The sequence below is a fragment of the Passer montanus genome, unplaced genomic scaffold (assembly GCF_014805655.1).
Source record: "Passer montanus isolate IOZ18808 unplaced genomic scaffold, ASM1480565v1 scaffold41, whole genome shotgun sequence".
Classification (NCBI taxonomy): Eukaryota; Metazoa; Chordata; class Aves; order Passeriformes; family Passeridae; genus Passer; species Passer montanus.
Window position 1 is genome coordinate 6,399,061 of NW_024368930.1, and position 26,298 is coordinate 6,425,358.

Sequence of the window (26,298 nt, forward strand, 5' to 3'; positions counted from 1 at the left end):
ATCACTGATTTTTGTCTCCCAGCAGCTGTGCTCTCTGCTGCAAAGCAAACTGCCCATGGGCCAGCAATAGTTTTTAACCCCAGGCAGGCCATGGCCACAGGATGAATTCACTGGAAAAACAGAACACCTGACACTGCTTTTATCATGCCATAGATGAAACCCAGTGGAGACAGAGCAAAAGTGAAGAAATCCCAGCTGGGAGGATTTGGGGAATGAAGGAAGAGCACGGCTAAGCAGTGGTGAGGTTCTCTTACTATTTCCATCCTTAAATTAAAAAAAAAAAAAAAAAATCAATGTAATCTTCCTGAACAGAACCTTTCCCTGTCTGAAAGGATGAGAGCAGGGGGTGTAAGTGTGCCTTTTCTGCAGCCCCATTAAAACCACCCCTCATGTGGATGGCTCAGCTGAGAAGGGCAGCTCTTGTGAGGGCTGCAGAGAGGTCAGGACATGGCCTGGGGGCTCGGGGGGCTGCAGGATGTCAGAGCACAGGGATGCACATCAGCACCAGCAGGAGGAACCTGGGAGTGAGATGCTTTAGGATAAGCTCCTCACATGTCAGCATAAAACTCCTGTTGACACACACCTGCCCTGCTCCTGCCAGAAGAGAACAAGGAGCTGCTTTCATCCTTCTGCAGGAGCAGAGATGAGGCTGGAGCCCAGCATCAATAAATTAATGGAAAGCCTTTGCTTTCGAGCAGAGGCACATCACAGCTCCCTGCTCCTGTTAAATGAATGTTCAGCTGGCAGGGGAACTGCAGGCACGGGCTCTGCCAACACCTTTCTGGGACACAGCAGCAGCTCTGCCCCAATTCTTTGGTGTTTCCTATGCACGAGGCTGGTCCAGAGCTGTCCTGCAGCATGTTTGTAGGAACAGCCTCCTCTGCCCACCAAGGGGACAGACCCAGGAGTGCAGCAAGCTCCTGGCATTCCTTCATGTCCCCCATGCCAGTGCAGCTGACAGCTCAGACCCTGAGGCAGAATTCATCCTCCCAGCCTCACTGTGCTCACAGGTGAAGGCTCTAGCCCTGCTCACTCCCCTGAAGAATCTTCCATTCCCAATCCTTATTTCGGGTCCTGTTTAGGTTTATTTAGCCTCTGGGGTAGCTGCACTCCAACAGCTGCAAGAAGCTGAGTCCTGTGCCTGGAGCCAGGGGTGTTTATTGGTACCTGAAATGCCACCCCTTTGCTGGGCAGGGCTGGCAGGGCTCAGTGCTGCCAGCAGCCTTTGACAGCCCTGTGTCCCCCAGCCTGCCCACCCAGCACCCCCAGGGATGGATGGACAGCCTTGGAGCCACCTCCCTGACAAGAGCCTGGGGAAATCCTTTGCCCTGTCCATCCAATGCCCCCTTCCCTGCTCACAAGATAGGAGTTTTCCCATTTGTGCCAGTCAATAGGAGCTCAACTGAAGTGCAGCAGCCTGATTGCCTTGGCATTGCTGAGGAAAGCAGCAAAGAAAGTTGCCTGTGAGCCCAAAGCTGACAATTTAGAAATAAAATGAGGAATTAAAAGGAGGATACAGGCCTGGCAGCTGGCAGGGACATGGGTGGGATCAAGGGAAGGCAGAGGGTGGCTGTGGGCAGCAGGGCAGCCCAGAGGATGAGGGAGGAGAGGCAGGAAAGGTGGGAAGCAATGTCTGAAACAGCATCCCTGTGGATGCAAGCTGGCCCATAGCGAGTTTGTTGAGGCCAAAAAAGGATATTGCAACAAGTGGAGGGGGATGTGATGAAAGAGAAGGTGAGAGCTGTAGCTTTAGGAAAGGCTTAGCAAGGTTATGCAAGCTGTTGATGTGCCCAGGATGTGAAGACATGTGAGGAGGCAGGAGATGAAACCAGGACTCAGGTTCTGGCAGCAAAGCAACATCCTGGTGCTGCTGAGCTCAGGGAGTCCCTGAGCTGAGAAGGAGAGGTTAAAAGCTCTGATTTGGCCGTGCTGTGCTTGAAAGGGTGGTGAGACATTCACGAGATGTCAGAGAGCTCCTCTGAGATATGAATTTGGACAGGGAGAGGAGAGCCCGGAGAGGGGCTGCATGCCTGAGTCATCACCATAGAGATGGTATTTGAGTGTGGCTGCAATGACATTACCCAGAGACACTGCACAGAGCAGGGACACGGCTCTGTGAGCTCCCAGGGCAAGCCAGGCTCCCTCAGCACCCAGCACCAGCCACCCAGGGGCAACAGGTGGCCAAAACTGGGATGTGCTCCAGGCAAGGCTCAGAGCCAAACACTGAGGATGCACTGCCGCACTCCAGAGGATAACTTGGACCCTCCTCCTCAGAAATCCACCTCTTTTCCATGTGCTGTGTGCTCTCCACACAGGAAATCCAGGCCCTCAAAGCATCAGACACCAAACTCAAGCACATCACAGGGGACAGAGCTGAGCTTCTGAGCCTCACCCCGACAAGAGAGGGGGAACCACAGGCCCACACCCCACAGGAGAGCCACAAGGACAACTCCACAGCAGCAAAGATCTCTGGGGTCAGGGGGCTCGAGGGGCCTCGGAGAAGTGCCAGGATGTGCTGCTGTAAAGCTGCAAGCTGTGGTCAGTCCTGGAGAGTGTCACCAGGAGGTGGCAGGCTCAACTCGTCCATGGCGGGTGGCTCCTGGCAGGAGGGCCCGGCCTGGGCCTGGGGCAGGATCGCTCACAATGTGCTTCTCACCATCAGAAGGAAGCCGAAGGACTGGAGAACTGAACTGCTGGAGGAAGAGAGGGGTGGGGGGAAAAGACAGTTTGAGCTTCTTTAAAAAGCAGCCACAACTTGGGAGAAGTGTTTCTGCCACCAAGGCTGGCGCCTGTCAGGGACACAGCGGTGACCAGCACCAGGAGTGGCGTGGGGACACGGCCAGGACTGTTTCTCTCCACTCCTGTTACAGATAACACCCAGGAATCAGGGGACAGGGGGGACATATCAGCATTTCCAGCTGTCCCTCCCCACCCCCAGCATCCTGGTCCCTGGGAGAGCATTTGAAACATTGCAATCGCTATAATTAGAAGTAACACTCACTTTCCAAGAGGAAACTGTGCAAAAGGTTGATTTCCTCTTTAATGCCATTTCAGATCTGCAGCTCCAGTGGCGAGGGGATTTGCTGAGCAGCAGTCTGGATCAGTAAGAAGAATTAAGAGTTTCCTCCCGTTTCCCTGGGGATTGCTCACTGCAGGTACAAGATGCCAGGCCCCGAGGTGCAGAGGAGGCTGTGCCACTCTGTCCAATCCCTCTGCAAAGAGCAGAGCCCAGAGACATTTCCATTATCATCATCTCAGCAATATTAAGCATTGCCCCCAAGGCTAATTAACACTGCTGCATACAGCACCGACTTGGGAATGTCAAAGACTTTGGGAGCTTCGTGGCTGGAGCTTTCAACAGAGCTGCAAGTCACAAGCAGGCTCCTTGTGATTCCATACAAGGAAATATTCACAACATACAACAAAAATAGCCTCCATCACTACACGTTATAATCACATCAGGGAGTCTCCAATCTCTGCAGCAATAAATGATGCCCTCCCTCCTCACCCAGAGCACTCTGCACACACCCATTAACCCTCCCAAAACCCAAGGATGGGCTGCAGAGACTGAGGCACAGACCTCAGCCAGCAAAAAAGCGTGGCAGGGAGTTAGCAGCAACGCCTGGACTGTAACAACCTCTTTATCTTCTCGATAATCTCAGAAACACAAGGCAAGATTAGTTTGCCTTGTCCTTTTCAACCTTTGTGAGACCTTAAGGCCAAAAGAAGCTGCTGCATTTTTTCTCCCCCTTCAGATTTATTTTTGTGCTGAGCCCAGGAACTTGTGATGGATAAAAGCACCTGCAGAAAGGTCATCAGCCATAGCTCAAAATTATTCAGAGATAAAAAGCTCCCCTTGGCAGAGCACTCTGCTGTTTCAATCTCACACTATTGAAAAGGTTTTCCTGGTTTCTAATTTGATCTCATTTGCATTTTGTATCCAGATGTTGATCCTTGCTAAGCCCCATAGAGCTGCCTACTGCTGCACAACTCAAGCACTACAATCAAATCCCTTTGATAAGCTAAAGGCAAAGGGCACTTTGATCTCTCAGAAAGAAACCAGACCAGCTCCTAGAAATGCTCCTTCAGCCACGAGGATGGAGCCTTAAGAATTTCTGCAATGAGCTTTCTTGCTCAGATGCCCCAGCACCTCATATAAATTCACCAAATGAACTCAGATTCTCTTTCCAACCACCACTGACACAAAGGGCATTCCAGTCAGCCCCAAAATGGTTTTCTTAAGACAGAATTAGGCTCAGTTCTTTGACTTCAAAAATATCTTTAAAATAATATTCCTAAACTTTTTCAGACAAGTAACTAGACAACATTTTTTCCACTCTTTAAATCCAGCCTTGGAAGTGAGATGTGCCATCCCTGAGTCGTTTGTCACCTTTACCCTCTCTGTACTGCCAGAATTAGATGTGTGTGTGTCAGCCCAAGCTGCTGATCCCTCCTGCCTCCCCAAAAAACCTCTGCAGGGCTCTGAGTGGGTTCTCTGGAAGCTGTGGCTCCCATACAAGGCAACTGGTCCCTGGCCAATGAAGGGAAGCTGTAAAGGCCTGACCAAGTAAGAGATTGACTTGGCTGAGCATCATTTAATTCTCTACAGGGGGGACAAAATACACTCAGGTCACCTAAAAAAGTGAAATGTCGTGTCTCACTTGATTCCAAAGAGTGATGTAGTTTCTGTGTCATGCTTGTTCCCATACAAGTAGAGAAGAAACTGGATCTGGTGGTGAGTTGAATGCCTTCCTCCTCCTACCACTGACTTCAGAGGGAAGAATTCCTTGGATGGATAAACTCCTCCACCAAACCTGCAGGTGCCCTCCCCATGCAGCAAGGCTGAACCTCCAATCCAGGCAGGTCCAGGCTGCTCTGCAGCGAAGCTGTGCCTGCCCCATCCCTGGAAATTCCAAGGCCAGGTTGGAGCAACGTGGGGTAGTGGAAGGTGTCCCTGCCCACGGCAGGGGGTGAAACGAGTTCAACACAAACCAGTGTGTGATTCTGTGATTCCGTGATCAGCATCAGGCCTTTCCCTTTCCCATTGCTGGGCTGCAGCTGGCAGGCAGTGTGCAGGACCCTGGGGAAGCTCAGGTCACTCCACACGTGCCTGTGCAGACCTGGCCTCGTTGTGTTTGGAAAGAGAAAGGCCATGGCACGTGTCAGGCAGATTAGAAGGTGACAAATCGATGGACAGGCAGGCTGACTGTCTTTAAATAGCCTTCATATTTTTGCCACAATATCTGTCTGTGAGGGTTTAAATTATGAGCCTTACTTACAGCTTTGAAAGAATTTTAAATGTTTAAATCCTTGTTAAAAACTAAACCTTGGCTGCATACTGCAGTTCTAATCCACAATGAAAGCAGTGCATTTGATTTGAAGGGTTGCAGAGCTCTTATGGAAATACCCTGCAAACACTGGGCTCCAGATAATGACCAGCCTGCTGCAGAAATGGTTTGTGTCAGATACAGATCCTGGCTGAAGTGAGTCTATCAAAACTCCCCATCCTTCTGAGTGAAGGATCAGATATTGGATGTGCAGTTTGTCCTGTTTTGAGACAGCTCACAAGCAGTAAATGAGATATTGAGGGCCCAGATGTTGGCAGGGATGTGTGAGAAATCATCTCGCTGCCTCTCATCCCAGGGAGTGCAGGGGAGAGCAGCAAGCCCCAGAGTTAAACGCTTCCAGCAGGACCAGCTGCTGCAGCCCCCCAAACAAACCAGCCACACAGCCTATGAGCTCTGCTCCCCCACCCCCAGACACAAGGAGGATGTGTCAGGTGAGGCAAGTTCCCAAACCTTTGGAAAAACCCTTTTGTAGATGGTAAAGTCCCAGAGAACACCTCCAGTTCCTGCTGGTCTTTATTTAGGATCCTCTTGAAGACAGACAGGCGGGTTAACTTCCACCCTCCCGTGCGGATCACATCGTGCTGTTTGCAGAACTGCACTGCTGGCAGGCAAGCCCCAAACTTCCCAGCTTCTAGCCCAAATCTGCAGCATGGCCAGAGCACGAGCAGGCCCCACAGCCCCGCAGCTGTGACACTGCTGTCACCCTGGCCACCGCCTGCACCCTCTGTGAGAGGAAGCTCCATCCTGGCTCCTCCACAGCTGCTGTGCTCTGAGGGGGAGCTGCAGAGGTGCTTCTGCCAAGGAGCCTGAAAAAGGGATGGAACCCAGCCTGGAGCAGGGCTGGCACAGGGGAACATCCTCACCATGGGATGGAACCCACCCTGAGCAGGGCTGGCACAGGGGAACATCCTCACCATGGGGACCCCATCTCAGGGCAGGGCTGGCACAGGGGAACATCCTCACCATGGGATGGAACCCATGGAACCCACCCCAGAGCAGGGTGGCACACGGGATAATCCTCACCGTGGGATGGAATCCAGCCTGGAGCAGGGGTGGCACGTGGGAATATCCTCACCATGGGGATTTACCCACCCCAGAGCAGGGGTGGCACACGGGAACATCCTGACCGTGGGGACTCCATCTCAGAGCAGGGGTGGCACAGGAGAACATCCTCACCATGGGGATTTACCCACCCTGGAGCAGGGGTGGCACACAGGAACATCCTCACCATGGAGATCCCATCTCAGGGCAGGGGTGGCACAGGAGAACATCCTCACCGTGGGGACCCCACCCCAGAGCAGGGGTGGCACAGGGGAACATCCTCACCACGGGGATTTCCTCACCGGAGGAATTCGCTCGCTGCCAGATGCGGTGCCTGCTCCCCATCCAGCCTGCAGCTGGATCTCATTGCCAGGGGAAAAGCTTCTGCCTCCTGACGATTCTGTTTATTCTGCTAAAGACCATAATCATTCTGCTGTTTGGGTTTGTTTGGGGCGGGTTTTTTTTAGCAGGCTCCTATTTTTGTGAGCTCATGTGCTGCGCTCCCTCTGCTGGCTGGCTCACTTGGGCTGGGGAGAGGCTCTGGGGAAGGAATCCTGGGATCTGAGAATCCCGGAATGGTTTGGGTTGGAAGGGACCTCGTTCCTTCCCCCTTGCCATGGGACAGGACACCTTCCACTAGACCAGGTTGCTCCAAACCCCATCCAACACAGCCTTGAAAACTTCCAGGGATGGGGAAGGGAAAAAACAAAGCCCTGCTCTCGCTGCCTGTGAAAAGTAACGTCACAAACCCTTCCCAGGCCCTGACTCATTAAATGTGAGTGTTAAGGCCTGAGAGTGGCATTCTTGTGTCAGCTTTACTCCTCTTTGTGTGTCAGCTTTGCTCCTTTTGGCCTGGGCAAGCAGAGTGCTGTCAACAAAGAAATGGGTGGTTTGATAAAATTTAGATGATTTTTGTTGAGGATGGAGAAACTCTCACACAGCAAAGAGACAGGTTTGTACTGCTGATGGTTCAGAGTGGTGTTCAAAGCCCCTCAGCACGCGTAATTACACCCAGCACAAATCGTGAGCAAAAGCGTGAAAGGAGATCTTGAAAATCTTGATTACAGAAAACCACCTGGAGGGCAGGAAACACCTCATGAGGGGAAACAAGGAGATGCTTCCCCAAGGAGTCATCCCAAACCCCTCATGGTTCAGAGAGCATTTCTCCCATACAGAACAGCTTTTGGGAGCCTTGGAGCCATCCTTCCCTTTCTGGAAAGCTGGTGCATGGGATTAAGCCCAGAGTCCTGCAGCATTCACAGTGCTACTTTCATCATCAGAGGAACAAAAAAATCCTTTGATGGACATCAACCTAAGAGCAGGGAGTTTTCATCAGCCCTATGGGTTGATGAAAAGGCAAGACAACCCCCTGTATAGATACTTTCTTACTACAACTATTAATAAACAGCACACATTGCGTCAATCTCTGAAGGTCAAAGCAATCTTTTTCCCTAGTGGAGGCTCTTAATGGAGGTTTTTGAGCTGCATTTTATGCCCAAATGTGCTTCTTTAATGAGTGCAATTTTACATCTGCCCAGGTAAAGCTCCTTGTTGTGCATTTGCTTTTCTTCCATGGTTTTATTACACCTATTTGGCTGATGGTGCTCAGCCAAAAGAAATGAAAGATGCTGGGAAATAAAAATGGACTTTCTGAAAGTGTTTGTCTTCATAATAAATTTAAACAAAAAACGAAACAAAAACAGGCTTATGAAGCAGAATACTTGAGTACCCATTTACTGAGATTTCACTGTACACCTTTTCTTTATACAAAAAGGCATTTAAACATTAAAAAAAAGGAATTATTCTGCTAGACAAGCTGTGACATGAGAAGGGAAAACAAGATGTCTGTGAACAGCCTCTGACACTGAGGCCCTGAGGGCTTCCTGCACTGCCTTGAAGCAATGGAGGGGAGTGGTGGAGTGAGGATGGGAGCAGAGAGAAAATACAGAGAGAAAATCCCTGACAGAAAATACCCCTCTGGGCTGGGGCAGTGGGGCCCTGCTCCACTCTGTGCTGGGCTGGGCTGGCCAGGAGCTCTTAGTCCTGTGTTCCTTGATCTCTGATTTCTCCCAAGCCTTCCTGGGGAAAAAAATAATAAAAATATCATTAAAACATCTATATCTATACAAATATATTTAAGGTTTGTTTCTTCAGCATCCATGGGAAATGTGGTGTTTGAACACAGTCATCTGCTCCTGGTGTTGTTCTCAGCCTGAACCAACAGCCAAGGGGGTGAGGATCCCTCTGCTGGCTCCAGCAATGTGTTAGTTACAGATGTTTTCCAGGGGGCTTTGCTGGGTTTTCATTTTTTTGAGTCTTATCATGTTTTATTTAGGAGATGTACTTACTATAAAGGATTTGGGAGCTAGAAGGGGCTTTTTGCTGTCAAGAGCAGCATCACAAAGATTGGTTTTCTGCAGCTCTCATACCTTATTCCCTTTGTGTTATTGGTAATTATATAATGTTAAAAGAACCTTAAGAAGAAGATGTAGGAAGAAATAATCTCTGTTCCCCAAACCCACAGTTCTGAGTTACAGAAACAACAGTGAGTGACAGGTGGCAAAAGACAGATGGGGAGAAGGCTAAAAGAGATCTCTAATTCTATCAGTTTAATGAGTTCTTTCCTTATCAGCTTCAGCCCTTGTCCAGGTCTGCTAAGTGGTTTTTCTTAGAGATAGAATCACTATGAATTAGTGTGTGGCAGCTCCTTTTGTTCCACAACCGAGCAGATTTTCCAGAGTTCAGTCTCTGAAGAGCTGAGCTCTTCCCAAAGCCTGGCTGCTGAAGGGAGCACTCGGAGCAGCTGAGCCCTGCTGAGCATCCACCCTTGTGCAGGGCCAGCCTGGGAGCCTCTTCCACCCTGCCAGGGCCTCAGGGGCTGCCTGCAGGAGCTGAGACTGCCCTGGGGTGGGCAGGCAGCCCTGGGAGCCAGGGCAGCCCCAGGGCTCACAGCAGGACCTGGTCAGGCAGAGGTGTGTGGCTGCACCCACCCTGGGGCAGCAGCAATGCAGCCTGCCTGGGGAGGATCTTCCACTAGCCAGGAAACTGTTCTGGGGGAAATCCATCTTTCCTTCACTTGTAAAAGTGTTTTCCATCTTGAACTGCACTGAAGCAATCCTTGCTCTTTGCTCTTCATCCAAGGAAAGCAGTGGGGGTAGCCTAGGCCCCAGGGCTCTTGGAAAACCTCTGCAGCAAGGATCTCACTTGTCTCATTTTTCCCATCATGAAAACCCGTGTTGTTTTACCTTGAAGCACAGGAGCATCAGGAGCTGACCTCCACTTGGGAAACTGGAAAAACACTAAACCTCAATCTGCAACAATTTATGGAAGTTAATTCTCACAAAGAACACTTCCAGCAGCAAAGAGAAACCTTGAAACTAAAAGAGGCAAACAGCAGGTGGATCTTGTTTATTAGGCAAGGGTGCTTCTTTCTCCAGCATATTTGGAATTCAGTTGTGTTTTATAAATTGCAGGTTTAAAACGTGACTACATTTATTCCTTCTTGTCCTGTCCAGAGTATTTTCTCACTGATGAAAAAGCTGTCCCTTGCTTTGCTGCAGAAGCCAGGGCTTGAAGCCATGTTTTGCCTGGAAGACAGAGACACACAGCACATTTCACATTTCACATTTATGAGGGGAGGTAGGGCAGGTGCCACTGAAGCAGGGAGCCTTTGAGCCACACAGCTGAGAGCTGGGGTTTTTCCTTCTGACATTCACCCCTCTGATGCTTCCGTGACAGCAGAAAATTTATTTCAGTTTTGTAGCAGGAGCTGACAGAACTGATGCATTACTGTGTTAGGAGATTTAATCCACACAAACAGGCACTGCTAGATCTGCACTGGATCTGATTAAATTAAATGCTGTGGAGTCAGCCTCCTGAATTTCACAAGTAACAAACAGCATGGAGATGGGAACCTGCATTTTGTTATAGGCTCACCAATATAACAATGTAATGAACCATTTATGAGCAAGCCTCATGAATAACTATATTACTCTGGGTTTGGATTTAAGGGCTCTGAGAGAAATTTAAGATTTTTCAACTTCATGCAGCTACTGACCTGAACTCAACTGCTTAAAAGTCGTGTAGATTAGCTGAAAAGAATCTGAGCTACAGAGGAAGAGAAGCACAGACTCAGACTCTGTGCAGAAATACACAGGCACCTTCACTGAAAATATGCCAAATACATACAGAGATAGACAGACAGACAGATGATAGATGATAGACAGACAGATAGAAAAATGGATAGATAGATAGATTAGATAGATAGAGGGAAAAGAAGCACAGACAGACTCTCTGAAGAAATACACAGGCACCTTCACTGAAAATATGCCAAATACATACAGAGATAGATAGATAGACAGATGATAGACAGACAGATAGATATGGATATATATATATACTCACAAAATTCTGTTGGTGCACCCCTGTGTATTATTTGTGTGCACAGTTATTTTTAAGCCTATTCAAATCTGTGGTAAACGAGTGTCTAGAACAGAAACTGTTTTCATTTGCAGCAGCACATGTGATGGCAGCAGTCACACAAGGCTGTCTGCTGAGAAAAACCCCCCTGCACCTCCTGGGGAGCAAAGAGCTCTGCTGCTGCCTTTGAACCTGCACACCACATCAAGAGGGAAAGGAAAATAACACGCCAAGGACCTCAATAACCACGGATTATCTTGTTTGCTGTAATCACTTCAAAATGGCCAAGGCAGGCTCCCGTTCCCCAGGAGCTGAGTGCTTTGCCCTGGTTCTACAATAACACCTCCCCACGCTCTGCCTGCTCCCCACAAGTGTCCCGAGTGGAGCAGGGCTCTCACGAGGTGGAGCCTTCACCAGACACCTCGGGAAGGCTTCAGAAGTTTCAGTTCCTGAGCAGGTTTTGCAGCACCCCAGCAGCACCCTGGGGCCAAAGGGGCTGGGGCAGTTTGGGGTTTGGCTCAGGGGGTGCTCACGGAGCTCCCCAGACTCTCCATCCCCACTCGGGCACAGCTCAGGGTGGGACTGGCAGGAGCACCAACCCTGCATGAGAACCCAGCTTGGCTGGCATCCCCCTCAGTGCTCAGTGTCATCCTCAAAACCACTTCCTTCTCCTCGTCAGCACATCCTGTGTGATTTCCTGTGCTGTTTTGTAAGAGAAACACAAATGAAAGGATTCCTCATTTATAGAAAGCCTTTCTCTGTCTTTAGCAGCTTTTCTTTCAAATCTACTTACAAAATCCCTCTTTAAAGTATTTTTGTACCAGGTTTTCTTTTCTTTTCTCTTTTCTTTTTCTTTTCTTTTCTTTTCTTTTCTTTTCTTTTCTTTTCTTTTCTTTTCTTTTCTTTTCTTTTCTTTTCTTTTCTTTCTTTTTCTTTCCTTTACTTTCCTTTTCTTTCCTTTTCTTTCCTTTTCCCCTGCAATTCAGAGCATTTTCTCTACAGTCAAAATCCTTTTCCTCACTTTTTTCCTTTGTTTTGTTTGTTTGGTTTTTTAATACAATTACTGTTCACATAGAAGCCCCAAGATTCGCAATTTCTGTTACAAAACATATTTAAAGATTTTAGGTCTTGCACAGGAACCAATTTTTCACTGAAATCACTTACTGATCGTAATAAACACAAACATCATTGGCTTTATTTCAAATAGAAATTAATTTCCTTTCCATCTTCATCCCAAAATCCACCGTGGAAAGCTAATGTATTCTGAGTCATTTGCAGGCACTCTGCACCTCTCCCACTGTGGCTGGGATGCCACTCCCTCCCACAGGAACATAAACTGCTGACTCAAAGGCCCAGCTTTAACACTGCTTTGATGGATCCTAACTTGAGATAAGTTGGAATTTTCTGGCAGTTTTGGCAGAAATTTAACCTCCTGTCCACTCAATTAGATTATTTTAGTTCAGTTAAATCACCACCACCACCTTCCATTGTGTGTTATAAACCCTCCAAACACCCTAAACCTTCTTCTTTTCTATTAATACACGAATTAAATCCATTTACCTCCCTGCTAGTCATGTTCATCAGGGTGCAGCTCTAAGGAGAACCCAGCTGAGGCAAAGGCAGACTGTTTACCCTCCACAATATTCCTCTGCTCACAACATGTTATTCTCCATGGCTTGTTGGCTTCTCTGCTCAGAGTCAAACCCATTTATTCAGTTTCTGTTATTAAGAGCATTGCCCATGGAACGATCCCGAGGGTCTGTGCAGCACAGACAAATTCAAGGTTTGTTCACACCACGGGCATCAAACACCTTTGTTCCTCCTGACCAGCAGTGTTTCCTGTGATAATAATAATTTCTGCTTACCACGGACTGCCACATATTTATTACAAATTCCAGTTTCTGAGAACAAAATAAGTGTGCTCTTTGTGTGAAGGTTCACATGAGGTGGTGACAACAACCCCAGCTCCCAGAGTTCACCCATGGGTTTGTTCTGATTCTCCCTGTGTCTTTCACCTGGCCACATTTCAGCCATAATATCTGTGTTTTATCCACCTTGAGTGTACTTTTCACCTGTGGCCACCTTGTTTTAACCTGCAGTCAGCTGTGTTTTACCCTGAGGGCTGGAAGCAGGAGCTGAACTGCAGGGTTTATTCTGGAACACTGCTCAGACTCCAAGGAACCTGTGTCAGGAGCAACCAGCTAAATTCAGCAGCAGTTTCTGTTTCACAGTTTCACACAGACTGTTTCAGAAGCTGTTGGCCTCACCCTCCTGTCTGGGTGTCTCTGCTGTGTTGACACCCTGCCTGTGAGAGCCCTGTGTGTGTGTCACAGGGATTCTGGGCAGTGCTCCCCAGCTGCTGTCCCTGCTGCAGGTGTGTGGCAGCAGCAGCCAGGCATGAGCAGAGCTCCCCGAGCCCCAGTTTTAATGTGGGTGCTGAGTTTGCACTCCTTAGTCAGCTAATTACTATTTGTGGCCTCAGTAAAATGAAGATTGTGCCATTTGGGATCTTCCCAGGCCTTTTACAACGATCCCTTGGTTAATGTTTGTGGAAGGTTAGAATATGTATGATACTTTTTGAGCACCATATACCTATAAATATAGATAAGCTTTTTTTTTTCTTTTTAGGATCCATCAAAGCACTACAGGGATTTCTTGAGCAGCAGATATGCAGTGGCTCATACCTTCTCTGTTGTTTTCAGGCAGAAGCAAAGCACACACAAGGCAGCATCTCTGTGCTTTTTATACTTGGCAAGACCATGGCAGCCCCTCGTGGCTTTGACTCATGCCCTCAGCTCACACTGCAGCTGGGATGGCCACTGGCAAGCTCAGCACTGAGCTGGGATTGAAGCACAGCTCCAGGAATGCTGCCTGGCCCAGCTTCCCCACTGCTCTGAGCCGGGGAGCTGTGCTGACTTGCTCTGCCCAGCACTGCACACCCAGTTCCTTCCTTAGATTTTGGGCTGGTTTCAATTCCTGCCTTGGAATTGAGGAGGGCTCTGGATCTCTCAGGGTTCACTTGACAAGCTGACATGGTCTGAGCTAGTCAAACAGCCCCAGCCATGGCAGACTTTCCCTCTGGTCCCTGAACATTTCCAATCTTCTTGTTTCACTGGGAGTGAAATTATCCCCTGTTAATTGTGCTTCTGCTGCAGATATTCTGCTTCCACCCAGAGAGAGCTTTTCCCAGAACTTGAAAACATTGTTCTTTAAGCAACCAGATTGGACTTTGAATCTCATGAGTGGCAGGGACTAAGTACACTGTGCCTGTAATGCCCCATCTGTCTTCTCTGAAGTTGCACAGCGCACAGCCAGAGGACCTTTGGGCTCATGAAACATGAACTAAAAATAGTAATTACTGGGAAACAAAGGGGACAACCTGACCCCGCAGCTGGCAGCCTCAGTACAACAGCAGTGAGATGTAATTGCCTGCATATTTCTGAGCTACACTTGGGAGCAGCTTCCAGGAACTTCCAAGGAGAGATCCCTGCACAGCTCTGACAGATGGCTCCTCCTTGCAGGAGAGAGGAATCCTCAGACTCCCCAGTCCCCATCCCAAATACAGACTGGGCTGTCTGGAATATTGCAGCTCAACTATCAGCAAAGTATCCCAACTACACCAGACCTGACTCTGTTCCCTGACAGTAGAGGATTTGACTGGAACAGTGAAGCTCTAAATTACCCTGATGAACTAAGACTGGGTCACTATAAGAGTAAAGTCCTGTGTGGTGGTAGAAATCCCAGGGTAGATCAGGGTCCTGTATTATTTGGCAGTGAATGGATGTCCTGCAGTTCTTGCAGAGAAAACAGGCATAGCACAAGGAATGGCAAAGATTTGAGTTTGTGAGGGCTAAAGGACAGATCAGCATCAAAGCTACAAGTGTTGTCCATCTTCTGAGCCTGACAGCGATACCTTTATTCACTGGCTGAATTAAAGAAGCTACTGACACCCTAAATTAGTACTAATGTCAGTTGACCTCTTCTATCCACTCCCTTGGCCAGATGATCTTTGTATTTTATCATGTAGCTCACACCAGATAATTCAAAAAACCTCTGTCCTCATACACAAATATCATTCCCCCATCTTCTTCCTCTCTTTTTCTCCTTTAGGCTGCTTTGCAATGCACAGCTGCAATAAAGATGATTTCAAGACAAAGAAACTCACACACACAGAGGATTATTGCTAAAGCAAAAGCATCCCTCTGTCTAACACAACCCAAAACAAGGTATGTGATGTTTGCATAGCCCACTGCTGAGAAAATGAAAACCTTGCTGGCCTCCCACACCTTTGTGCTGGAGAACAAATCAAGCCTAGAACAGGTAAAGAGCAAAAGAAACAGGCTGGGGTTGTCTGGCTGCTCAGAGCTGCAAAAGCCCAAAATCTCCTTGGAAGCTGAGATTCTCAGGATCTGAGACTAAGTTAACTATCAGAGGATCTCCCACCAGGGATCCAGCTGCAGCAGTGAGGGGCAGGGCTAATGAATGCAATGTATGCATCAGACTGGTTCAGCCTATCCCAAAATGTCATTTTTTCGGATGTTGTTTGCAGGATCAGAACCAGGAAGAGCAGAAATGAAAAAGACTTTTCATTTTTCACTGTGTGTTCAAGTTTATCCACTGCTTTCCATGGGGGGACACCCTCTAATCCAACCCACTGAACTGAGGGAGAACATTCCAATGGTTATCACAGACATTTGCATGGGGCAAAACCCTCTTGCCTGGTGTTAGAAAAGAAAAAGAAATTCGAAATGGAATTTTGTACCGCAATTCTATGGTCCCTCCTGCCAGGTTTGAGCACGAGTGGATCATTTAGCAGGACAAATTCAATCCAGATCGTGCCTGGGCACACAATGAGGTTCCTGTTGGATCAGCCTGGGCTCACAACACGGCGTTTGTGCTGGCTGGATGCCGGCAGCAGGAAGAAAGACAATATCTAATCTGGCATGAAGCCTACCAATACAGACCTCATGTCATAACTTCTTGAACAATTTTGAATGGGATCAGTGCTTTGGGTTGTGTGGTCTAGGATTTTGTACCCAGGAGCCCTAAAGCCAGGTTTCCTGTTTCATCAAACTGTGACCATTTTTTGCTGTGCTTGTGTTTCTCCATAAAATTTTCTCTTGTTATGAGAGACCCTTATCCCATTTGAGTGCTTTCTGTAATTCATGACAGTGCTGTACTCTCTAACACATATATTCAGGGTCTCCCTCACAACAGCCTTTCCCAGTTGCTCCTGCAGACCCGTGTGTGCGTGTAATTGTGTGTAAATTTTGTAAAACAAACACCCCAGCTGTTTGCTCGGCTGGGCCAATGGATGCCCACGAGCTGTGACTGCTCTGTGCAGCTCTAATGCTGCCATGGGAGCTGTCAGTGCTGGCCTCTCAATCCATCTCTGTATCGATCATTTCTGAAGGGACCTTCTCCTCCGCTGCAGAGCTGGGGCTGGAAAGGCTGAGCTTGCTCCCTTCCCGGAAGGTGCTGTTTTCTAAGAAAACTGACGGAGTGCCAGGCTGCCATTCCCTGAGGAACTTGGAAGAATCTGCTCTCTGAGCTGTTTTACCTGCTGACACTTCTCATCCAGTCAGTTTTACCAGAGTAATCCTCCTAATTTATGGCCACAGGCTGGTGTTTGTGTAGTCTTTGGGAGAAAACTTATACTGGAAAAGTTGCTTATTTTAGAACCCACAGCCTCAAGGAAGATATTTTCCCCTAATCCTAAACTAAATGATATCATACTTGGCTAGTGCTGTAACCATGGTACTGCAGTTATTTATGACTCTGAAATTAATGCTATAGTTAGCAACACTGGAACAGGGTTCCTTCTATGCTACTGTCCAAGTGCTTTCCTCCCCCATCCCGAGGCTACACTGGAAAGCAAGACAGAGTGTCTCCAAAGGGTCTTTAATTTGCAGTAAACAATGTCAGCCTCTGCTGATTTCCAAAACTTGGCAACACACAAGTGGATATGTACAAAGATGCATCTTCTAAGCAAAACAAAGCACTTGGCTATGTTTTTATTGATCTTGTTTTGTGAGGAGATTTATTTGGGTTTTGTTTGTTTTAGTTCTTAAAGTAAATGTTAATTTCTGTGAAAGGACCTGGAACTCCAGTGTGCAGAGCCAGGGCTGGCAGGAGGAGGGAGAGCTCAGCTGGACGCTGCTCGTCAGCTCCAGCATCCGGGAATCACCACGAGGGCAAAGAGGAGAGGTCAGCTCTTATGTCTGGGACACTCTGGAAGTCACCTCCTGGAAATGGATAGCCTGGGTGTACAAGATATCTGGGGACCAGACCAACATTATTCCAGCCTGATCCCTCTTCAAAAAAATCCCAGAGAAAGTTGGGGAGAATCCAGCAAAGTAGAACAGAGGAAACACAGAAAACCACACAAAGCTGAATCCCTCCTGGTCAGAGATCAGGCAGCTCCTGCTCCCACAGTGCAGATCCCTGTGAGGAATACTCATGACCATATCCTGAGGGTCAGATGGCAGCCTGGGGACCCAGGCACTTCTCTCTGCTCTTGGAGGGGACTCGTGCCAGCAGCAGTAGCTTCTGCATGCCTTACACAGTGCATCACCCCTCAGTCAGGGAATGAAGAGATCCATAAAACAAAACTGCAATAAAAACACTGAAATAGAAATAGAGAGGGCAAAATGCAAAAGGGAAAAAAAAAGGAAAGAAAGAAAAAGAAAACAAAGAAAGGGGAGACAGAGCCAAGTGTGAAGATGTGATGGGATTGTGCTGTGGGATGCAAAGGCAGCCCATCCTCTGATCCACACCTAGAGGCAGTTTGAGTGAATTTGAGTGAACGAAGCTCAGGTCACAGTGTAGGAAAGTGCCCATCCCATGCTCTGGGACAGCAGCCTCAGGTAGGGATACAGCACAGCATTGCTGGACACTTGTGCCACTACCATTTGATGTAAGGGTCTGACTTCATGTCAGCTCTGCTACCTGGATTAACCTTTTTTTGTGCTGCCTCTGAACAGCAGTTAACAGAGCATTCTGATTCTGCTTATGCCAAGAATAAGGAGGATCCAAGTCATTACCCCCCAGTTTAGGATTTTCCAGATACTCTGGCCTTGGGCCCAATCTGATTTACAAGTTGGTGGAAGAAAGTCTCAGAGCCTTCACTGAGCAGTAGATAAGGCATTCTGGGAAAATTTATTGGGTGAGAATGTAGCATTTATTTGGGGTTTCAGTTTTATTTTGGTTTACAGTCTAAACTTCCAATTCCCAGAGCCACAATTCTCCCACTGCCTTCATGGGATTTATAGTGGAGTCACTTGACCGGGTTTTGCTATGTCTAACATGTTTCTTTATTTTTTCCTTTTTAAATTTTTTCTCCCTTTGACCACAGGCAAAGCAAATAAATCATCTGACATCGTTCCAGCAAACTGCCATAAGCACTTTGAGATTGGAGGAGTTTCTCCTGCCCCAAAAGAGCATAAAAAAAAAAAAAAACTGGCTGATAACTTGGACAGGGTTCAGGTATGTTTGTGCACATACCAGCAGTTAAACTTATTTCTTTTACTATCTTATCTGTCCATTTCTGGTTTTAAAGGGGAGGAAGTTTGGCAGGCAAGTTACTCTTGGAATGCACTCAGTAAACCATGGGCAAGAGAAGTGAAGAGCATAAACAGAAATAACCATAGGTACAGCAGCTGGGAGCCTGACTGCTGGCTTCTATTCCTGGCTTTACCCATGACTCAGTTGGTGACCTCAGACAGCCACTTCACCCCTCCATTCTCCAGCTTTCTCACAGGCAAAACCACCCATCCCACAGGTCACCCCAGCCAGAGGGACCCTGTGTCTTCCAGCTGGGGGGGTAAAAGCACTGAAATATTAAAATTCCTCTTTTTTTTTCTGGAAAAGCCCCATCCTACTCCCTCTGCCAGCCCCAGAGGCCTCCACCACGCAGGATCAGGACGTGGTGCCTCCCTCCCCGAGGGGAGCTGGCAACTTTACCCGAGTGCATTTTGTGAGGGAAAAGCACTATAACAAAATGTTGCTAATTTTAGCGTGACAGCATACAACACATTCCTGCTCTGGACAGAGCTCTGCTATCAGCCAACTTAATTATCCAGCACCTTTGCCCAGTTCCCTCCTTATTAATTGTGCCCAAATCACTCAGCAAGGCCAATTTGCTGCTTGCTCTCCATTTCTCCTTGTGCAAGACCAATTCCTTGACAGCCGGACCGTGAGACTGCTGCGCTGGGCAGCTTCTGTGCCTTCCCCCCCAGCAGCTGCAAACACGTCTCTGCACTTTGTTCCTGCAGCAGATTCCTGGGATGTCAATGCCAGGCACAGCCCCGCTCTGGGATGAGCAGTCCCATGGCTGGGGCAGGATGGAGCTGTGCTGCTGCTGCTGCTGCTGCAAACAGCCCGGAATGTGCCCCTGGAAAAGCAGATTGGTTTTGTAGGAAAGGTTTTTCATGGGATCCTCCTGTGGGTTGCTCGGAGGGGTGTCCCCCCATCCTCAAACCCCAGATCTGTCCGTGGGGTACAGGCAGGAGGATGCAGGCTTTACGGGAAAACTGAAATAAAACCCAGAGAGCTCACGGACAGCCAGGAAATAAATAAAAAAAAAATAAAACCCAGAGAGCTCACGGACAGCCTCAGCCCCGCTGTGTGCATCGGGAGCGGCAGCCGCACAAAGGCATCCTGGATCTATCTAATTTCTGTGTGAAAACAGGAAACTGCCCCTCCCTTGGCCAAAGCAGACGGAGAGCTGCGTGGCTTGCATCTGTCTCACCGAGAAAAGGGGCGGAGGAAGGAGCAAACAGCTCCCTTCCTCTAATCCAGGAGCGTGTCAGAAAGAGGATGCATCAGTCAATTTGTTGCTGGGATATTTTTAAGCCTGTCCCCAGGACAGGTCTTAGAAAACAGCAAGAAGATTTCAGAGCTCAGACCAGACAGGCTCAGACCTCTCCTAACATCCATTTCCAGCAGGAGAAGCAGAGTGGGGGATTGGTACAAGCAGCAGGGCAGGGATGTCTCCCCAAAACAACCTGGGAGTTTCAGGTGGGGACTCTGGTTCAAGTTCAGTTTGGGTTTAGGGCAGCTGAACCCCAGTGTCACCTTATCTGAGGGTTGTTAGTGACCTGGAGGAAATGAATCCTCACACACAAGCCGGCCTGGCCTCCCCTCCTCCTCCTCCTCCTGTTCTCACAGCAGGGAAAGCCGAGACTGATTCAAGACTGAGCAGAAATAAACCCTTTCCCTTCAGAAACAGTGCTTCCCCCACTGAGCCAGGCTTTGTGAGGCCCGGGGAAGGCTCTCACTTCTGACACTTAATTCTACAGTGAAAACATCTTAAGAGTGCAGGGATGTCAAATAATACCTGGCCTCTGCCCCACATCCACTGCAGAAAGAAGAGGGGAAAGTGAGAAAATATCCATATTCCTACTGTCTTTATTCCCCTGGAATGAGGGACATTTAGCATCATAACTTGGGAACTCATGTATTTTCTCAGGGCACAGCACCTGCTCTCCTTTACTCCATCATCTCACCAGGTCTTAGTGATATAAGATGCCAATATAAATCCTGCAGCTCCACTGTTTGCTCTGGCATTGCAGGCAATGCAAATCAGGCTGTAATCAAAGCTTTACCCATTTCAGTGTCAATGAAATCAATGAGAAACAAGGATTGTATGGTGTTAAACCAAAAACCACATTCAAACATCTTTGCTCTGCATGTCAAAGTTGTTCTCGTCTCAGTATATAAGTGAGAAACCTCAAAATCATGACCAGGTTTTCCTGACAATGACTCCTGGACGTTGCTGTGTTAAAAAGGAAATATCAGGGTGATATTTGTTCACACACTCATAACCATCATTTGCTTTTTCTGCTGTCCTGTCAGGTCATGAACTCTGTGTACCAAATGATTTAGAGATGAGGAAGCAATGGGGAGATGCTCTTCATGCAAGGAGAATAAAAAAGGGAGAATGTAATTCTCAGGGTAGATTATACAGCTGAGAGTATCTTTATCTTCCCCTTTTGGGCAAAGCATTTTCTTTTCATGACAGACACTTGGCTTCTCAAACCTTCCTCTCAAATAAACTCTTCTCATCTCATCAGCATCACCTTTCCCCTGCAGCCAAAGAGCTGAGACTTCCCATGGGCCCTCCACACATCCTCAGGAGCTGTTCCACCTGCTCGGGAAATTTTATACAGGGACCAGACCAAACCATGCTTGTTTTTACAGCTGGAAGATCTCCAAAGTGTCTCTCAACTCCTGTCTGTTCCAATCTGCTGTGATAGTTCCAAAACATCTGTGACTTTTTAAAATGTGGTCCAGCTTTTTCCACTGTCCATCTTGTAGTCAAGGAAATGGCACATCTGCCCAGATCTAACCTGCCTGGCTCAATTTCAGCCAAAAGTAATCAGAGGAGTCCAACCAGCTCAGCTTTGTCCTTATTGTCACCACTTCTCTCTGACATACCTCATAACGAGTGTTCAGCCACCTCTCAAACACTGATGAGAGTTTGAGAGAAAGTCTGCAGGTCACTGAGAGGCTCAGGTGACAATGCAGGGGTAATATGGATTTTAGTGCCCTCCAAGGCCCTGTCAGTTTGTGCCACCCAGCAGCAGAGCTGATCACTTGCAGTGACTCCTTCAAGGGCAGCATCTTTACACCACCACAGGCAGCCTTTGGGACCTTTAGCCCCAACCTGGAACACCAGCACTGGCCCTTTTGGCCAAGATTTCTGCTAAGCTCCTTGTCCCTGCCCGCCCCCTCCCAGCTTGGCACCAGAAAGCAAACAAACAGCTCTGGGAGCTGCAGAATCTGCAGAGTCTGGCTTTCAGCAGGCTGGCGTCTCTTGGGGGACAGACCTGGGTGCCTGCGAGGGCACAGACCCTGCCTGAAGCTTTTCCCACGGTTTGGGCATCAATCAAATGTCAGATCCAGTGGATTCTCCAGTGTCTAATAAGGCCTGACAGCATGTGTTGGTTTTTCTCACAGCTGCAGCCCTGGCAGGGTCATTCTTTGCCCAGCTGTTTGTAATGGCAGGAGCTCAGCTCTAACCACTCTCAGTTTTTGATAGAACTGGCCAAAGGGTTAAAAAGATTTTGAAGATAATAATTTGGAAGTACATGAGTGAGCCGATATACAATGTGATTGCATAAGCTCTGTCACATTAGGAAATCAAAATAATCGACCCCTTTTCCTCTAAATGGGATTGAATTTAAAGACCAAATGCTGAGCCTAGCAGTGCAAAATCCTCTTTTAAACTTTGCTCCACGACCTCCAGACACACTCCAGATCTTCAAGCTGCTGCTTTATCTTCAGGCTTGAGTAGAGGAGAGGCAATCTTTGCACTTCAGGTCCCTGTGGAAAAAACGTGGCCCCAACCAGAATGACTCTTGAGTCAGCCTGTGAGCACCCCTGGGGAGCCACAGAGATATGCAGGTTTGTAGCACACCTAATAGCTAAGGCAGAGATTGGGATTGGAAACATGTCTCTGACATTCCACAGGAAGCTTTGAGGCCTTAAAAGAGTAAAAAGGCTGTAAAGGCTGCACAGGTACTTCTCACAAGGGAATAAATTAGCTGTGATGAGACTGCACAGCTCAGGCCAGGTACTCTGCAAAGACAGCTCCACCACTGAGGTACACAGGGTGGATTCATGCCCTGGAGCAGGGCTGGTCCCCAGAGCAGCTCTGCTTCCTGCACCCTCACGTGCCAGCTCTGTGCACTCACAGGAGCATCACCTCAGCGTGTCCCCAGCTGCCCTCAGCACAGGAGCTGCACGTTCAGGGACAGGGTGAACATGACCTTTACAATCTCAGCTCTGACAAGCACTTCCTGCAGGGTGACAGCACAGAGCTGCTTCTCCTCTGCCTCCCACTCGGGCTCTAGAAGCTCAAGGACTGTTGCTTCCTCAGAGCCAGTGCCAGGAGCATCTCTTTTGGTCACTCCAGTCTGAACATGCTCTGCTGCTTGGAAAGTTTTTAAAAAGCCCAGGTAGCTGGTGGAGGAAAGGCTTTCCTAAAGCAAAATATCTCTGAAGCCTTCATCCATCCAGCTTCATCACCTGCCAGCCTCTCAAGGGACACACAAGCTGGAAACACCCTGGAAGGGAAAAGCCCATTCTGTGGCTGCAGCCAGGCTGATACTGCAGAGCACTTTGGAGATGGCATTGAGAAACAAGGATTGACAGGATTTCTCCAGTAAATTGTGCTTTGCAGACCCACTGGGAACCTTGCTATATCTCAGTCCTGACACAGGCTGGTTCATCTCAGATATTCATCAAAGGAGGCCTCCTGCTCCTGCATGGAGTTACTGGGGTTCTCCTTGAGGAGGAGCACCAGCTCTGCAGGTGCTGCTGTTGTGCTTTACTCACAGCTCCCTGCAGCCGATGGCAGAGCTCACCTCTGCTCACCCAGCACCTTCCTAGAATCGCAGAATCAGAATGAAACTGAATTGTTTGGGTTGGAAAAGCCCTCTAAGACCATCGAGTCCAGCCATCACCCCATGGCTGCCAAGTCCACCACTAAACCATGTCACCAAGTGTCACATCCACAGGGCTTTTAAATCCCGTCAGGGATGGTGACTTCACCACTGCCCTGGGCAGCTTGTCCAATGCTGAACAACTTTTTCTGGAAGAAATTTTCCCTTATATCCATCCTAAACCTCCCATGGTGCAACTTGAGGCTATTTCCTCTTGTCCAGGTACTTGTCCCCTGGGAGAAGAGATCAACCCCCACCTGCCTACAATCTCCTTTCAGGTAGCTGCAGACAGTGAGAAGGTCCTTCCTGAGCCTCCTTCTCTCCAGACTGAGGCCCCTCAGTTCCCTCACCAGCTCCTTGTGTTCCAGGCCCTTCCCCAGCTCCGTTCCCTTCTGTGGACACCTCCAGCCCCTCAATGTCATTCTTGTCAACCAAACACCGGTTTTGAGGTGAGACCTCAGCAGTTCCCAGCACAGGGGGGGCAGTCTCTATCCTGGTCCTGCTGGCCTGCTCTGAGCCTGCTTAGCAACACCAGCAGAAAATTAGGGGGAAAACCGATGGAGTGCCCAGCTCTTGCTATCCGGACTTCCTTCCCATGTGTTCGCGGGTACCCGAGGAACCCGCAGCAGCTCCCGGGATGGTGCGCGGCTGCCCCGCGCTCCCGGGGCGCTGCAGTGGGTCCGCTCCCCGCTCCCCGCTCCGCACGAGCTCCTTCTCCCGGCGACCCGCGGGGGCAGGGAGCCGCCAGAGCCCCGCCGAGCCGCCGGGAACCCCCGCCCCACCGAGCCACGGGGACCCCCGAGCCGCTGGGGATGCCCGAATCGCCGGGACCTGCCGGGGATGCCCGAACCGCGGGGACCTGTCGGGCTCCCGGGCCCCCCGAACAGCCGGGGATGCCCGAGCTGCCGGGACCTGCCGGGCTCCCGGACCTGCCGGGCTCCCGGGCCCCCGGCACCGCCGGCCGCGCTCCCGGCGGAGTCGGGCGGCACCTGCGGGCAGGTCCCGCTACTGCAGCGGCGGCCGCGGGGCCGGGACGGCTCCGGTGCGGGAATGGCCCCGGGGCACCGGCACGGGGAGCTCCGGGCAGCGCCTCCGCCCCCGGCTGTCCCGTTCGGCACCGACACGGCTCGACCGAGGCTGCCGCTCTCCCCGCCGGTGCCTCTGGGTGCGGCGGGATGCTGCCGGTCCTTCCCCGGAGCTCTCCAGGCTGGCTGGGGGAAAGCAGCTTTCCAGATCCCAACAGTGCTCCTGGCTATCGATGGCAGCGTTTCCGATTGCTGGGAAAGGTGGGAGGCCGAGCTGCCGCACCCTGAGCTGCCGGTGGTGCGAGTCTGGCTGCTCGCTGCCAGCCCCATTGTGCAGGGGGTTTGGAAGCTCCAAGCATTTCCTCACTATCCACACTTTTTTAAAGAAAAAATGTGATTTCTCATCATCATCTGAAGGGACAGATTGGATGGAGAATCACAAGAAATCACAAGCCCAAATCGTAGAATCTGGAATGGCATGGATTGGAAGAGACCTTAAAGCTGATCTCATTCCAGCTCCTGCCATGGGCAGGGACACCTTCCAGAAGACCAGGTTGTTCCAAGCCCCATCCAACCTGGCCTTGAACACTTCCAGGAATGGGGCAAACATTCGTGGAAATTTCTAAAAATCCCAAACACACACTACAAAGCAGTTCCTGAAGACGTGGGAGCCTTTAGGGGCATTTGTGAGCTTCCAGTTAAATGAATTGCTAAAGAAAATCGTGAGGGCTGGTGGCCCGGTCACACAGCAGGAGGGAGCAGCCTGGCAGCCACAGCTCCACACTGGAGCTGCTCCCAAGATTTGCACAAGTTGGAGCCAGAGGAAGGACCCTGCTTTGTCTGCAGAGGTCCTGGGGCAGGTCCCCCTGGGTGAGAGACCCCACTGTGGTGAGCTGATGGGTGAAAAGAGGAAAATCCACAGTGCTGGACAGGGCAGGTAGAAAATGTGGGAGGCACTTTGGGTCTGTCTGATCCCCCAGGGCAGAGGCAGAGGGATTCAGCTCAGAGATGCTGCTCGCATGGGTGGGGGTCGGGGTGGAGATTGCACTGCAGGAGTCACATTTGGGGCCTATTTTAAACACGTCCCCCACGTCGCTGAGTGTACGTCTTGAGGATTGAAATAGATGGCGGTTTGATCATTGTCTCTCCCAGGGAAATGGTTTTTAATGAGGTTTTAAATAATAAAGTGGGATAATTTCCCTGGCTGGCAAGATCATGAAATTTTTATGCCTTCTTTCTCTCCCAAAGTTTTATCACCCTTTATTTTTAGTGATGTATAATCCCCACTTTAGAGAAAAAAAAAAAAAAAGCAGAGAAACCACTGACACAGGGAAAGCCACTCCTGGGCAGGGAGCCTCAGGTGGGAAGCAGCCTGGGGGAAGCTTCACAGACAGCCCTTCCCCACCCCCTGGGGATGGGAGAACACCCCAGAGGGGCAGAGGGGATCCCCAGTGTTGGTGCAGGGTGCCAGTATTAGTGCTGGGTGTAAGTACAGGGTGCAGAGTGTGAGTACTGGGAGCCAGTTCTGGATTTGTAATGCTGATGCAGGGTGTAGCACTGGGTGCAGGGTGCTGGTACTGGGAGCCAGTGCTGGCTGTGTGATGCTGGGTGCCAATAGTGGGTGCAGGGTGCTGGTACCATACCAGCACTCGGTGCTGGTGCTGGTTATCAATATTGGGAGCACGGCGCTTGTCCTGTGTGCCAATATTTGTCACTGGGAGCTGGTGCAGGGCGCTGGTACCGGGCACCAGCGCTGGTTCTGTGATGCTGGCGCTGGGGCACAGCAGCGGGTGCCTGCTTCTGGCGCTGGGGGCAGGGGCCGCGGGCGGCGTGGGTGTGTGCCTGTGCGCGAGTGTGCGAGCCGTGAGGAAGTGCCAGGGCTGCAATCGCTTTCGGAAGTGGCCGGCGGGGCCGGGCCGGAGCCTGCGCAGTGCCGCCGCCGCCGCTCGGCTCCCGCTGCCGCTCCCTCTCCCTCCGGTGCCCAGCCCGGCGGCAGCGCAGCGGCGGCGGCCGGGGGCG

General features: G+C 49.7%; 1 long non-coding RNA gene across 1 annotated transcript; it reads right to left on the reverse strand.

Annotated features, from left to right (window-relative positions):
- Window positions 1–1,458: 1,458 nt before the first annotated feature.
- LOC120507099 lies at window positions 1,459–6,805 on the reverse strand. Its single transcript, XR_005628679.1, has 3 exons — window positions 6,692–6,805; window positions 3,002–3,212; window positions 1,459–2,693 (listed from the first exon to the last, which is right to left on the reverse strand). It is a non-coding gene; the product is annotated as an uncharacterized LOC120507099 (long non-coding RNA).
- Window positions 6,806–26,298: the final 19,493 nt, after the last annotated feature.